The 17,341-nt window shown below is 36.4% G+C and overlaps 1 long non-coding RNA gene across 2 annotated transcripts in view; it reads right to left on the bottom strand.

Moving 5' to 3' along the window:
• The window catches only part of LOC110742904, a 191,931-nt gene that overhangs the window by 20,435 nt on the left and 154,155 nt on the right, over window positions 1-17,341 (bottom strand). Inside the window, exon 1 of one of the 2 annotated variants that reach the window (XR_002521174.2) lies at window positions 9,319-15,492. The exons of the other annotated variant lie outside the window; for it this stretch is intronic. This is a non-coding gene — a long non-coding RNA (uncharacterized LOC110742904). Of the gene's footprint in view, window positions 1-9,318; window positions 15,493-17,341 lie in introns of those variants that run through there. 2 annotated transcript variants of the gene reach the window in all.

A 17,341-nucleotide genomic window follows, 5' to 3' on the forward strand; every position in this document is an offset into this window, starting at 1 on the left:
GAACGGCTCAAAATCAGCCCAGGGAACACATACCTATCCCATGCATTTCTGATGCTGAAGCATCTCCTGTCCTGTATTGATGTGTTACTTTCCTGGATCTTGGAGTGGGAAGAATACCCTGATAACTTTCAATACCCTATGGGTGCCTGCACTCAAAATGAAAAACAAAATCTGAAATATTTCATATCAAGTTTATAATGGTATTCAACTATTTCACTGTCAAATGTAGTATTAGATCTGGGAAATATTAAGGTTTACAACATAGCAAACAAATAGTAGTGTTGGAATTGATTTTTAAATAATTATTTGAAATACTAAAAAAGTGACTATGCAAAGGTATAATGCGAATGTGAAAAAGGTAGATTTCAACATTAATTGTATTTTTAAAGATTTAAAATTAATCAGGGCATTCTGGTTAATGCTGACAATGTTCAGATACTGGCCTTTACAACATCATATATTCCAAACCAAGTAAATAATTTAATTTTTGTTAACATTTTTCATGGTGAAAGACACTTAAATATTCTAAGAAATAAAGTCAATATTACTTAAAAAAATGGTTAGATTTCCTGAAATCTCCTTAGTTTTGTATTACAAATCCTAGCTTTTTGGGAGGCCAAGGTGGGCAAATCATGAGGTCAGGAGTTCAAGATCAGCCTGGCCAACATGGTGAAACCTTGTCTCTACTAAAAATACAAAAAATTAGCTGGACATGGTGGTGGGCACCTGTAATCCCAGCTACTTGGGAGGCTGAGGCAAGAGGACCCCTTTAACACAGGAAGCGGAGATTGAAGTAAGTCGAGATCGCACCACTGCATTCCAGCCCAGGCAGTAAGCCGAGATTGCACCACTGCATTCCAGCGCAGGCAACAGTGTGAGACTCTGTCTCAAAAAATAAAAATAAAAATGAAAAAAGGAAAAAGAAAAAAAAAGTAATCCTTACTTTTATATTAAAATTTTTTATCTCAGAAGGTATTTAAAATAAGTATTTATGACTTATTGGCTTTTTAATTATAATGTCTTAAAAGAAAGAAAGGAGGGGTCAGGGCCAAGAAGGTTGATTAGAAGCAGCTACCTTGTGTGGCACTCAGGAGAGGAATGAAAGGGGCAGGTAAATACAGTATCTTTAACTGAAATATACAGGTACTCACATTGGAACTGATCAGGGAAACAACTCAATCCATGTACAACAGGGAAAAGCAGGGCAGGGCGCCCGCCCACTCAGGAGTGACTGAGCCAAGGGAACCCCCACCCTTAACAAAAGGAAGCTGTGGGCAGAAACCCTACAAGTCAGAAGAGATTGGGGGCCAATATTCAATATTCTTAAAGAAAAGAAATTCCAACTAAGAGTTTCATATCCAGACAAACTAAGTTTCATTAGCAAAGGACAAATAAGATTCTCAAGCAAATGCTGAGGAAATTTGTTACCACCAACCCTGCCTTATAAGAGTTCCTGAAGGAAGCACTAAATACAGAAAGGAAAATCTATTACCAGCCACTGCATAAACACATTGAAGTACACAGACCAGTGACACTATGCAGCACCCACATAAACAAGTCTGCAAAATATCCAGCTAGCATTATGATGACAGGATCAAATCCACAAATAGAAATACTAACATTTAATGTAAATGGGCTAAATGCCCAATTAAAAGAAATAGAGAGGCAAGCTGGATAAAGAATCATGACCCATTGGTATGCTATCTTTAAGAGATGCAGCTCACATTGCAAAGACACACATAGACTCAAAATAAAGGGATGGAGGAAAATTTATCAGGCAAATGAAAAACCAAAAAAAGCAGGGGTTGCAATACTAGTTTCTGGCAAAATAGACTTTAAATTAACAAAAATAAAATAGGACAAAGGGGGCACTACATAATGGTAAAAGGTTCAATTCAAAGAGAAGATATAACTATCCTAAATATATATGCGTCCAATATAGGAACACTCAGATTTATCAAGCAAGTTCTTAGAGACCTTCAGAGACTTAGACTTCCACACAATAATAGTGGGAGACTGTATTAGTCGGTTTTCACACTGCTATAAAGATACTACCTGAGATTGGGTAATTTAGAGAAGGGAGGTTTATTGACTCACAGTTCCACATGGCTAGGGAAGTCTCAGGAAAATTACAATCATGGCAGAAGGTAAATGGGAAGCAAGGCACATTTTTTTTTTTTTCCCAAGGCAGACCAATCAAATGCTGATTCTATTCTTTTTTTTTTAATTTATTTATTATTATTATACTTTAAGTTGTAGGGTACATGTGCATAACGTGCAGGTTTGTTACATATGTATACTTGTGCCATGTTGGCGTGCTGCACCCATCACCTCGTCATTTACATCAGGTATAAATCCCAATGCAAGGCACATTTTACATGGTGGCAAGAGAGACAGGGGAAATGCTAGACTTTTACTAAACAACCAGATCTTGTCAGAACACCCTCACTATCATGAGAACATCATGAAGAAAACTTCCTCCCTCATCCAATCACCTCCCACCAGGTCCCTCTCTCAACATGTGGGGATTACAATTTGAGATGAGATTTGGGTGGGGACACAGAGCCAAGCCATATCATTCTGCCCCTGGTCCCTCCCAAATCTCATGTCCTTTTCACATTTCAAAATCAATAATGCCTTCTCAGCAGTTTCCCAAAGTCTTAACTCATTCCATCATTAACTCAAAAGTCTAAGTCCAAACTCTCATCTGAGACAAGTCAAGTCCCTTCTGTCTATGAGTCTGTAAAGTCAAAAGCAAGTTAGTTACTTCCAAGATACAGTGGGGGTACAGGCAATGGGTAAATGTTTCCATTCCAAATGGTAGAAATTGGACCAAAAAAAAAGGGGGTCACAGGCCCCACAGAAGTCTGAAATCCTGCTGGGTAGTCATTAAATCACAAAGCTTCAAAATTTCCTTTGACTCCATGTCTCACATCCAGGGCACACTGACGCAAGTGAGTAGGCTTCCACAGCCTTGGGCAACTCTGTCCCTGTGGCTTAGCAGGGTATGCACACAGCAGCTGCTTCGATGTGCTGAAGTTGAGTGCCTGTGACTTTTCCAGGCGCACAGTGAAAGTTGTTGGTGGATCTACCATTCTGGGGTCTGGAAGATGGTGGCCCTCTTCTCACAGCTCCATTAGGCAGTGCCCCAGTGGGGACTCTGTGTGGGGATTCTGACCCCACATTTCCCTTCCATGCTGTCCTAGCAGAGGTTCTACAAGGGGGCTCTGCCCCTGCAGCAGACTTCTTCCTGGATATCAGGGCATTTCCATACATCCTCTGAAATCTAGGCAGAAGGTTCCCAAAGCTCAACTATTGTCTTCTGCATACCTGCAGACCCAACACTATGTGGAAGCCACCGAGGCTTGGGGTCTGCACTCTTTAAAGCAATGACCTGAGCTGTACATTGGCCCCTTTTAGCCAAGGCTGGAGCTGAAGTAGCTAGGATGCAGGGCACCAAGTCCCTAAGATGCACAGAGCAGTGAGACTTTGGGCCCAGTCCATGAAACTATTTTTCTCTCCTAGGCCTCTAAGTCTGTGATGGAAGGGGCTGCCTCAAAGATCTCTGATATTCCCTAGAGACATTTTCCCCATTATCTTGGCTATTACCATTTGACTCCTCATTGCTTGTGTAAATTTCTGCAACCAGCTTGAATTTCTCCCCAGAATATAGGTTTTTCTTTTTGACAATATAGTCAAGCTGAAAATTTTCCAAACTTTTATGATCTGCTTGCTTTTAAACTTAAGTAAATTTTAAACCATCTCTCTCAAGTTCAAAAATCAACAGCTAGGATAGGGGCAAAATGCCACCAGTCCCTTTGCTAAAGCATAGCAATAATGACCTTTGTTCCAGGTCCCAGTAAGTTCCATATCTCCATCTGAGACCATCTCAGCCTGGACTTCATTGTCCATATCATTATCAGCATTTTGGTCAAAGCTGTTCAACAAGGCTCTACAAAGTTCCAAACTTCCCCTCTTCTTCCTGTCTTCTTCTGAGCCCTCCAAACTATTCCAACCACTGACTGTTACCCAGTTTCAAAGTTGCTTCCACATTTTCAGATTATCATTATAGCAGTGTCCCACAATCTTGGTACCAATTGTCTGTATTAATTCATTATTATACTGCTATAAAAATACTATCTGAGACTGACTAATTTATAAAGAAAGGACATTTAATTGAGTCACAGTTCCACATGGCTTGGGAGGTCTCAGGAAAATTACAGTCAAGGCAGAAGGTGACTGGGAAGCAAGGCACGTTTTATATGGTGGCAGGAAAGAGTGCAAAGGGGAAACTGCCACTTTTAAAATCATCAGATCTCATGAGAACTCCCACACTATCATGAGAAAGCATGGGGGAAACTGCCCTCATGATCCAGTCACCTCCCACCAACTTCTTCCCTTGACATGTGGAGACTACAATTCGAGATAAAATTTGAAAGGGGAAACAGTCAAACCATATCAGAGACTTTAACACCCTACTGATAATATTAGATCATCAAGACAGAAAATTAACAAATACACTTCAGGACCTGACCTTGGCTCTGGATCAAGTATACCTGATAGATATCTACAGAAATCTCCACCCTAAAACAAAGAATATGCATTCTTCTTATTGCCATATGGCATTTACTCTAAATTCGATCACAGAATCAGAAGTAAAACACTCCTTGGCAAATGCAAAAGAACTGAAATAATAACAAACAGCCTCTTGAACCACAGCACAACCAAATTAGAACTCAAGATTAAGAAATTAACGCAAAATGTTAGAACTACATGGAAATTGAACAACCTGCTCCTAAATGACTTTTGGGTAAATAGTGAAATTAAGGCAGAATCAAGTTCTTTGAAACTAATGAGAACAAAGAGGCAATGAACCAGAATATCTGGGACACAGCTAACATAGTATTAAGAGGGAAATTTATTACACTAAATGCCCACATTGAAAAGCTACAAATATCTCAAGTTAACACTGTAACATTACAACTAAAAGGACTAGAGGACAAAGAGCAAGAAAACCCCAAAGCTAGCAGAAGACAAGAAATAACCAAGATCAGAACTGAACTGAAGGAGATGGACACACAAATAGCCCTTCAAAAGATCAATGAATCCAGAAGCTGGTTTTTGAAAAAATGAATAAAATAGACTGCTGGCTAGACTAATAAAAGAAGAAAAGAGAGAAGCTCCAAATAAACACAATCAGACATAATAAGGGAGATATTACTATTGACCCTACAGAAATACAACCAACCATCAGATAATATTATAGACACCGCTATGAACATAAACTAGAACATCTAAAAGAAATTGATAAATACCTGGACACATACACCCTCCCAAGACTGAACTAGGAAGAAATTGAATGCCCGAATAGACCAATGATGAGTTCTAAAATTGAGGCAGTAAAATAGTCTACCAACCAAAAAATCCTCGGGACCAGACAGATTCACAGCTGAATTCCACCAGAGGTACAAAGAAGAGCTGATAGCATTCCTACTGAAACTGTTCCAACAATTTCAGTAGAAGGCACTCCTCCCTAACTCATTCTATGAGGCAAGCATCATCCTGATACTAAAACCTGGCAGAGATACAACAAAAAAAGAAAACCTCAGGTGAATATCCTTGATGAATATCAATGCAAAAATTCTCAACAAAATACTGGCAAACCAAATCCAGCAACACATCAAAAGCTTATCCATTGCAATCAAGTAGGCTTCATCCCCAGAATGCCATGTTGGTTCAAAATATGCAAATCAACAAATGTGATTCATCACACAAACAGAACTAAAGATAAAAACCTCATGATTATCTCAATAGATGCAGAAAAGACCTTTGATAACATTCAACATCCCTTAATGTTAAGAACTCTCAATGAACTAGGTATTGAAGGAACATACTTCAAAATAATGAGCCATATATGACAAACCCACAGCCAATATCATACTGAATGAGCAAAAGCTGGAAACATTCCCCTTGAAAACCAGCACAAGGCAAGGAAGTCCTCTCTCACCACTCTTATTCAAAATAGTATTGGAAGTTCTGGCCAAGGAAATTATGCAAGAGAAAGAAATAAAGGGTATTCAATTAGGAAGTGAGGAAGTAAAATTATCTTTGTTTGAAGATGACATAATCCTGTATCTAAAAAACCCCATCATCTCACCCCAAAAGCTTTTTAAACTTATAAACAACTTCAAAAAATCTCAGGATACAAAATCAATGTGTAAAAATCACCAGCATTTTCTTAGGCTCTTCAGGCAAGCTGAGAGCCAAATCACAAATGTATTCCCATTCATGACCGCCACAAAAAGAATAAAATACCTAGGAATACAGCTAACAAGGGAAGGGAAAGACTTATTCAAGGAGAACTATAAACCACTGCTAAAAGAAATCAGAAATGACACAAACAAGTGAAGAATCATTCCATGCTCATGGGTAGGAAGAATCACTCTCATTTCAATGGCTATACTGCCCGAAGCGATTTAGAGATTCAATGGTATTCCTATCAAACTACCAATGACATTCTTCACAGACCTAGAAAAACACTATTTTGAAATTCATACAGAACCAACATACAGCATAAATGGCAAAGGCAATTCTAAGCAAAAAGATCAAAGCCAGAGGCATCACACTACCTGATTTCAAACTATACTACAGGGCTAAAATAATCAAAACAGCATGGTACTCATTCAAGAACAGACACACAGACCAATGGAGTTGAATAGAATACACAACCCAGAAATAAGACCACACACTTACAACCATCTGCTCTTTGACAAACCTGACAAAAACAAGTAACAGGGAAAGGATTCTCCATTTAATATATGGTGCTAGGAGAACTGGCTAGCCATATGGAGAAAATTGAAACTGGACCCCTTCCTTACACCATATACAAAAATCAACTCAAGATGCATTTAAGACTTAAATGTAAGACCCAAAACTATAAAAACCCTAATAGAAAATCTAGGCAATACCATTCACAAGATACGCACTGGCAAAGATTTCATGATAAAGATGCCAAAGGCAGGTGCAACAAAAGCAAAATTTGACAAATGAGATCTAATTAAACTAAAGAGCTTCTGAACAGCAAAAGAAACTGTCCACAGAGTGAAAAGACAGCCTACAGAATGGGAGAAAATTTTTGTAATCCATCCATCTGACAAAGGTCCAATGTCCAGAATCTACAAAGGAACTTAAACAATTTTTTTAAAAAAGATCTCATTAAAAAGTGAATAAAGGTGATGAACAGATACTTTTCAAAAGAAGACATACATGTGGTCAAAAAACATATGAAGAAAAAACTCAGCATCACTGATCATTAGAGAAATGCAAATCAAAACCACAATGAGATACCATCTTACACCAGTCAGAAAGACTTTTATTAAAAAGTCATAAATAAATAACAGATGCTGGTTAGGTTGTGGAGATGCTGGTCAGGTTGTGGAGAAAAGGGAACACTTTTACACTGTTGGTGGAAGTGTAAATTAGTTCAATCAGTGTGGCAATTCCTCAAAGACCTAGAGATAGGAATATCATTCAACTCAGAAATCCCATTACTAGGTATATACCCAGAGGAATATAAACCATTCTATTACAAAGACATATGCATGTGTGTGTTCACTGCAGCACTATTCACAATAGAAAAGGCATGGAATCAGCCTAGATCCCAATCAGTGATAGAATGGATAAAGAAAATGTGGTACATATATATCATGGAATATTACGTAGCCCTAAAAAGGAATGAGATTATGTCTTTTTCAGGGACATGAATGGAGCTGGAGGCCATTATCCTTAGCAAACTAATGCAGGAACAGAAAACCAAACACCACACATTCTCATTTATAAGTGGGAGCTAAATTATGAGAACACATGGAATATATGGTGGGGAACAACACACACTGAGGCCGTTGAAGAGTGGGGGGTGGGAGGGAGGAGGAAGAGGATCAGGAAGAACAGTTAGTGGATTCTTGGCTTAATACCTGAGTGATGGGATAATCTGTGCAGGAAAGCACCATGGCACAGTTTTACCTATGTAACAAACTTGCACATCCTGCACATGTACCCCCGAACTTAAAATAAAAGTTGGAAATAAAAAAATAGAAAGAGAAAGAAAATACATTCTAAATCCTATATGTGTACACTTGACAGTATACATATATATATAAATATATACAATGAAAGGGGAAACATTCCAAATTATATGTATATGTATATGTTATAGGTATACACACATACATATTTTATACATAGTTATATACATTGTGCATATCTGCATGTATATGTGTGTATAGATACATAGGTTTTCTGATGGGATGGATTTGTAATTAAATATTCTTAGAGAAAGAAACAGTCATTTGTTAACTAAAATTATAAAATTTATTAGCTTTATGATTATTTTGTATCTTTTTTATATTTACAAAGTAGATGTAAGCAATCTACCAACAAAAAAGACCATGGGATCCTCTGAAAATTGTACAGACTTTAGAATTAAACAAACTAGGTCATACTGCCTTCTTTAACATCTGTGAACCTGACCTTGACCATGTTACTTGACTTATTGCCTCTCCCTCTCTTTTTTTTTCTTCTCTTATCCTCTTTCTCTGCCATGTAAAATTCTTTGAAGAGAAAATGAGATAAGGTTTATGAAATGCCTAGCACACAAAAGGCACCAAATGCTTATAAAAATTATGTGTTCTCAAATTTTAATGTGTACAATAAACTGGAGATCCTGTTATGCAGGGTTTTGTTTTTTTTTTTTTTTCAGAAGATCTGAAATAAAGTCTGAGTTGCTGAATTAAAAATATATATATATATATGGGGGTGCTTTTTCCCTAGGACCCTTGATGAAGCTAGAAAAGGAGATGGAAAGACAAAGGCAAGGAAGCAAAACATAGAGTTTGACACTCCTTAGCCAGAGGAAAAGGTAGGTGAATGATATATGAAGCAAAGACAGAGATTACAGATTTATATCATAACATATCAGTAACTATATTGAATGTAAAGGTATGAAATGTCCCAAATTAAAAGAAAGTATGTGTCATATTGATACAATAATAAAACTCAGCCTTACGTTACTCATAAGAAGGTTGGCAAGGATATGAGTGATGGAAACTCTCCTACCCTGTAGTAGGAGTGTAAAATTAAACAACCAATGCTGCAATATCGTTTGTTATTATGTTTTAAAACTGAGTCTGAACCTGCAACGTGACGCAGCAATTCCTATTTCCTAGTATATACCAACAAAAATGTGAGTATACACTTATTATTAGAGCCAAACACTAGGGAAAAACAGACTATAATATTAGAAATCATTATCATGCATACCTTGGAGATGGTTAAATGAGAATACTTTCTTCATGATGAATTATTGAGATGTGTATTCACGGTGTTTTCTTTTTCTATGTGTCTGTTATTCTTCAATGAAACAACTTCAGAAATAGAACATAATGATTAAACTGATGGCTTTATCAAATAATGCAGAAATAAGGTAAAAATAGTATTGGTGAATCAGGGCCTATATTTTGAGTTGCCTGGTGGGAGCGGGGGTGATGATCCTTATTTATTTTATTTCATTTCTTTTGTTTCCACAACAGAGACTCTCTTGCCCAAATCAACATAACACATATGGACAAGAGTTAAATTGCATTAAAGGTGTGGAGGATGGCTCTGTGCAGCTATGCTTTGTTTGTTTAGAGCTACATGACCTTTGGAGGAATGAAGTGATGAGCTAGATCTCATTAGTAGTACACTAAAACCAAGAGAGCTAAAGAGGCTAGACAGTAATTACCAATGAGTATACACCTGGTCAGTGGTATTATACACATTGTGTATGTCTAGCACATTGAAAAGCTACATACAAGGCTGGCCCCATGTTACAGGAACACCTGTAAAGCAAGCTTTGCAAGGAGAAATATTTTCACATGAGCACTTAAAATGAGAACTCATGTATACTTAATTTTTTTGGCATGAATAACTAAATCACGTACTTTAAAAAGTTAAATCGTTTTATTTTATTGAAAAAGTTACTTTTAACTATCTGTTTAAAAAAATAGATCTTTTTCCTACAGAAATACTTTAGCTCCTCTTTTACAGAAATAGGCATGTCACTTTTATTTTAAATATGTATCTGTTCCCATAGCATTCCACAAAAAGCCACAGACTTACAGATGCTCTTAATAAACCTTAAATGGCTATTTCACTACTGAAACCATTAAAATGTTCACTCCTTAAAAAGGAAAACAGAAAAAAAAAGCTGTGAAATCTGTGACCACTAATAAGGATCTCATCAACAGTCATTTTAGAGTTAGCACAAATCTTTGAGTTAAGAAGTTACATGTGCGGAGTGGCCCAATGTTTACCCAAAGTCAGAACTTTCTGGTCTTCTGCTTCTCATGCCACCCCAGTTAAGAAATGTACATTGGTTTTAAAACACTGTAGGTCATGGATTCAATTCTCTGGGTTTAAACTATTAATCAAATAGTTACTTTGGTCTTGGGAAAATCATTTAACTTTGTATCTTTGGATTCTTTCACCTTTAAAATTAAAATACATATCTCAAAATTCATTGCAAAATGTAAATAAGAGAATTCATAAAAAGTGCTTAATACAGAGTCTGGCACTTAGTAAATGCTAAATAAAATGTTGACTGCTATTATGCTTTAATTATCTTATCTTTCTCTATGGATTGTTATTTTGTTGCAGGTTCAATTCACCAAAATTGGTGTTTTATTCTGCACTTGTACATTAACAAAATCTTTGAATATTTTTCCTGAATTGGATAGTTCAACTTATCAGCTAAGATATATATCAGTTGTTTGGCTGATAAGCAAATCAATATTTCTCTAAACTGCACATTCTGATAAAACGAGCACTGTGTTACAGTTTGCCTTCATTTATACATTATTAATAAATTATTACCGTAAATGACAAGGAATTTAGGAATAAAAATAGCATCAATTATATTCCAAAGGATCTTGCAATCTAGAGGGAGAATCAAAATGCTGAACTGAATTAATGAGGGTTGTATGATGATTCAAACTGATTCAAAAACTATAAACAGTGTCTGATGAGTCTCCCATTTTACGGCTGAAGAAAGAGAATCTAAAAGTAAAACACATAATTCACAAAAACCCTCTCGATCCTTCTGTAAAATCCATGGTCCCTCTGCTTCTGATTGCCAAAACTCTCCTCCTGACTTGTTTTTTTTTTTTTGGTTTTTGCAACTACCTCAAGCCTACATCCTACTTTGGAGCTATGGTATAGACAGCATTTGCAACTTTTGCTTATGCGGCATCTATTTCTCTTACTTTCTGGCAATGGATTCCATTATAATGAAAAAGTAGAAACGTAAATTGCCTAAAAATGTAGTCAGAAAAGGAAGCCAACTAAAGTGACTCAGTTTCCAAAGTATAATTGGAACTTCTATATTAATTATTTTTTATGTTAATAGAATATTTTACTGTGGTAAAGTATACATAACATAATATGTACTATTTTAATCACTTAAGTGCACAGTTTTGTGGCAAGAAGTATATTTACATTGTTGTGCAACAATTACCACTTAGTAACTTTTTTATCTTCACCAGTGAAAACTCTGTACCCATTAAACACTAGTTTCCCATTCCTTCCCCTTCCCTCAAGCATTCTACATTCTGCATTCTGTCTCTGTGAATTTAATTACTCTAGGTACCCGATATAACTGGAGTATTACAGTAAGTGTCCTTTTGTGACTGGCTTATTTTACTTAGGATGTCTTCAAGGTTCACCCACGTTGTAAGCATCTGTCATAATTTACTTACTTTTAAAGATTGAATATTGTAAATACATCACATTTTGTTCCACTGTATACACATTACATTTTGTTTTTCCATTCATCTGTCAATGAACACTTGGGCTGCTTTCATATTTCGGTTATTGTGGATAATGCTGCTATGAACCTTGGTCTACAAATATCTGTTTGAATCTCTGCTTGTATTTATTTTGAGCATACACCGAGAGGTAGAATTGCTAGATAATGTGGTAATTCTATATACCACTTTTTTATGAATTGCCAATCCATTTTCCACAGTGGCTGTATCATTTTATATTATCCCCAGCAATGTGCAAAGGTTCCAATTTCTCCCCATCCTCACCAACACTTGTTTTTTTCTTCTTTTTTTTTTACAATAACCATCCTAACGGGTATCAAATAAAGTATTTTCAGCGAAGGCAGAGAGACAGTATAATTTTTATATCAGATATGTAGATATAGAATATACATGCATGATGACATAAATATAACAAAAATCAGTAAATCTACCTACTACTTTATATTACATGCTAATGTTTTGACATGTTTATGATTTACGTTTGGTTGCTACTGTTATTTTATAGATTTGATCTTATTTTTCATTAAAGGTATAAAATAGAGTCATAGTCCCTTTCTTATTTCATGGAATGCTAGAACAAGAAGGACCTTCAAATTTATCTCTTGCTAATCCAATATGCTCACCTTACAAATCTGTGTTTCTTAAATACCTGGGACAAGAAAAGATAGCAGCAAAAACAGGCTTCTTAGTCTTCTCCTTGGGGCTTTTGCTCTTCACCATGACTGCCTCTGAACATTCACAACACATAATTAAGTACAGATGGAGGTATGTAGGTTCAAGAATAAAGAAAACAAATCTAATTTTGTTCACACGTTACTTCACAAATATTTCTATTAACAGAAAGAAAAACTTAATGTGTAATGAGATCTTTACCTTCATGGAACACACAGACATAAACCTGACATTTGGAATGCCTGCAGCTGTGCAGAAGTTCAAGGAGGTAATGCACATCCAATTGGCTTGAAAGGTTTTTATTAAAATACTGACTGGACTCATCTATGAGGCTGTGGCTATAACAGAAGTAATAGTAAGATTCCTAAGATAAATGCCATTATAACACAGATTTTAGTTCATAAATTCCCAACTCTTTTTAAGACCACCCCCCAAAGGCTGTCCTTCATTTTCTCACTAAATTCACTGCAGTGACACTAAACCACCCTGTTCATCTATCACCTGTCTCACCACTGATGTGATAAATCCCCACTTCCCTTCTGAGACTTTGACACATGGTGGTCCTCCCTCTTCTGCAATTATAATGTTCTCTTGGCCTCTTACGATTAGAATTTCTGATTATGCCAAATCTAAATCTATGCAGCAAAACCCACATAACAACATACTAACTGCTTTTAACCTCATTATAAATGGGACTTACTTTAAGAAATGACTTTAAATGGGCCTCATCTTGGAAAGGCCACATTCTTTTGATGTTGACAACACACTGTTCCCTTTCCAGACCAGATTACGCCCATTTATGTTAAAAAGTTGTTTTAACTCCAGAAAGGTAGCCTTGTCTTTGAAATGCTGTTTGCCTTGAAATCGAAAAGGCTTCATAAAGCTTCCCTAGGGTTATTCTATATGTGTCTTGATTCAAAAATACTAAATATGGTGATTATAGCAATCCAGATTCAAAATTTAGAGATTGAGTAAAAATGTGGTTTTCTACAGGGAAATAATGTCAACTTGAAATATAAGTTATTTGTCTCTTATATTTTATGAGAAAAACAAAGGTTACCTTGGTCTTGAGGACCTAAGTACACATACTGGTAACAAGGTCGATAAAAGAATAGAGGAGAATGGGATGTTTGGCCTCAAAACGATAATAGTTTCCCCCAAGTACTATAAGTTTTTATTTATTTGTATTTTTTATATAATTTGTTTGTATGACTGCTGTCTGCTATATTACATTTTTAATAGAAATATTTCCCCTTAACTAATGCAAATATCCTAGAGAAAAAAACAAATGATAATGCTAGTGTGCATCATGCCAGAGTTCTACAAAGTACATTTGTGACTCATGTTTAAACCAGCGTTAAGACTGAATATAGATACTCCAACTGACTTGATTGTAATCCATATTCAGAAGTACTTTTAAAGTATTACATTGCTAAATAAAAGATAATTTTAAAAAGAAACATCTTTTAATTTCTTGAAGAGATCAAGTTGCTTTACTTAAACAAGGTGGTTTTCTCTGCCCACAGGAAAAAGAGCCTGTTATTTGAAATGTATCTATTTTATGAGAAAGATCCTTTCCCTAGCCTTGAACCTGTAGTACTAACCAACCTTCAATTTCCTTGAAGATGAAGATTCTTAATATTTGCGAATAGTCCCTGATCTATCCTAATCAGAATATCTGAAGTAATCAACGCCAGATGAAGGAAAAAGACAAAAAAAAAAATCCCACTTTTTCTCAAAATCTCCAGATTGTTAAGTACATGTTAACAGTGCTGTCATACACACAGGACACAGCTGATTATAGAGCAGTGCCTTCAAAGTGTCTTTGCTCATCACAGAAAGGCTCTCACAGACCAGGTAAGCGAGAACCGGAAATATAACTCTAGAACTACGGAGACTAAGCATGTTGTGAGACATTAGGATACGCAAGACAGTGACACATTCCCTGCTCTCACGGAACTTACAGTCTTGCAGTATTGCATTAGGTTTGGAAGTCTAGGGCATTGGGATATATTTGTACCTGGAATCATAATCCTGGGTCAGAAATATCATTAAATCAATATCATGCTTCACATGCTAGTCTCATTGTAGCCATGGTGAATTGTAAATCATGCTTCTGAAGACACATATACATTTACATCTCCATGCTTTTAAACATGTTTTTATATAACATATTGCCTTTATCTCATCTTACCCACCTAATTATCCTTTAAGGCAAAGCTAATCATATGTTCAGCATTGTGCAGAACCTCGTAATTGCAATCATCATATTATATTCTAATTACAAGGAATACTTCGCTGTGATCCTCTCCTTTAAAAATTGCCCATGAAAACAGACATATAGACTAATAGAACAGAATAGATAGACCAGAAATAAATCTACACATCTATGGTCAATTGATGTTCCACAAAAGTGCCAATAATGCACAATGTGAGTAAAAGGCAGTCTCCTCAACAAATAGTGTTGGGAAAACTGACTATCCACAATGCAGAAGGATGAAGCTGGACCCTTATCTCATGTTATTAGTATATACAAACATAAACTCAAACAGATTAAAGACTTAAGTGTAGGACCTAAAACTCCTGGAAAAAAAAAAAAAAAAAAACATAAGGAAAGTTTCTTGACATTGGTCTGAGGAATGATTTTTCTTAATACGACCCCAGAAGCACAAGCAAAAAAAAAAAAAAACAAACAAAAATAGACAAATAAGACTGCATCAAATTAAAAGCATCTGCATTGCAAAGGAAGGAATGAACAGAATGACGAACCAACCTATGGAATGGGGGAAAAGGTTTACAAACCACATATGTGCTATGAAGTTAATATTCAAAATAGAGAAATAACTCCAACAACTCAATAGCAAGAAAACAACTAACTCAATTAGAAAATGGCCAAAGGACCTGAATAGACATTTCTCAAAAGAAGACATACAAATAGCCAATAAATATTAATATATGAAAAAATGCTTACCATCACTAATTATGTTGGAAATGCAAATCAAAACTACAATCAGGCTGGGTGCAGTGGCTCACATTTGTATTCACAGCACTTTGGGAGGCCAAGGCGGGCACATCACCTGAGGTCAGGATTTCGAGACCAGCCTGGCCAACACGGTCAAATCCCGTCTCTATTAAAATTACAAAAAAAAAATAGCCAGGAATGGTGGCATGCGCCTGTAGTCCCAGTTACTCAGGAGGCTGAGGCATGATAATTGCTTGAACTTGGGAGGCGGAGCTTGCAGTGAGCCAAGGTTGCACCACTGCACTCCAGCCTGGGCAACAAAATGAGACTCAGCCTAAAAAGAAACAAAAAAGAAACTACAATCAAACTTCATCTCACAGGCTGGAAGCAGTGGCTCATGCTTTTAATCCCAGCACTTTGGGAAGCCAATGTGGGCAGATCACTTGAGGCCAGGAGTTCAAGACCAGCCTGGGCAATGCAGCAAAACCTTATCTCTACTAAACTTACAAACATTAGCCAGCTATGCTGGTGCAGGCCTGTAATCCCAGCTACTCGGGAAGCTGATGCATGAGAGTTGCTGGAGCCTGGAAGCTTGAGGTTGCAGTGAGCCAAAATTGTGCCACTGCATTCCAGCCTGGGTGACAGAAAAAGACTCTGTCTCAAAAAAACAAACCAAACAAAAATATCACCCCACACCTGTTGAATGGCTACTGCCAACAAGACAAAACACAAGTGTTGGCAAGGATGTGGAGAAAAGAGAACTCTTGCACACTCGTAGTGAGAGTATACATGAGTACAGCTATTATGAAAACAGTATGGACGTTCCCCCCAAAATTAAAAAGAGGACTACCATATGATCCAGTAATTCCATCTCTAGGTACATATCTAAAGGAAATGAAATCAGTATGTCAAATACTATCTGGACTCCCCATGTTTATTGCAGCATTATTCACAATACTAAGATGTGGAATAATCCATGTCCATCAATTAATTAATGGATGAAGAACACAATGGAATACTATTCAGCCTTAAAAAAAGGAAGGAAATCCTGTCATCTGTGACAACATAGAATATCCTGGAGGACATTATGTTAAGTGAAATAAACTAGGCACAGAAGGATGAATATTGCATGGACTCACGTATATGTGGAATCTAAAAGATTCAAACTCACAAGAGAAGCGGGTATAATGATGGTTTCCAGGGGATAGAGATGGGTAGGAAAGTGGGGAAAATGGGAATGTGTTATTCAAAATGTACAAAGTTTTAATTAGACAGGATGAATAAATCCTGGAGATCTATTGTACAGCATGGTGACTATAGCTAATAATAATGTATCGTATACTTGAAAATTGCTAAAAGAGTAGTTCTTAAATGTACTCACCGCACACAAAAATATTCTGAGTGATGTTTCAGACATGTTAATTACCTTGATTGTGGTAATCAATTTATAATGTATACATATAATATTGTATACAATAAATATATATAATTTTTGTTAATTATACCTTAAAGCTGGAAAGAGAGTAAAAATAATAAAAACTGTCACTCACCACTCAACATACAAACACTAAGCTCCTTGAGAAAAGGAATCTTAATCATCTTTTTTCCTTCCTAGCCAGTGCCTGCCACAAAGCCTGATGCTGAGGAAGTCATCATTTTCTTTCTCCACTTTCTGTGGAAGCAAGGCCTGCTATTCATTCATGAAATCACATCAAGAACTTTGTAGAGGCTAGTTACCTTTAAGAAACACCGGGCTAGTGGGGAAGGCAGAAATATAAGAAGCTAATTGTGATACTAGATGACAAATATTCATGGGAGAAAGGTGTTGAAAAATACTTAAAGAGGC

The sequence above is a fragment of the Papio anubis genome, chromosome 4 (assembly GCF_008728515.1).
Source record: "Papio anubis isolate 15944 chromosome 4, Panubis1.0, whole genome shotgun sequence".
Taxonomy (NCBI): Eukaryota; Metazoa; Chordata; class Mammalia; order Primates; family Cercopithecidae; genus Papio; species Papio anubis.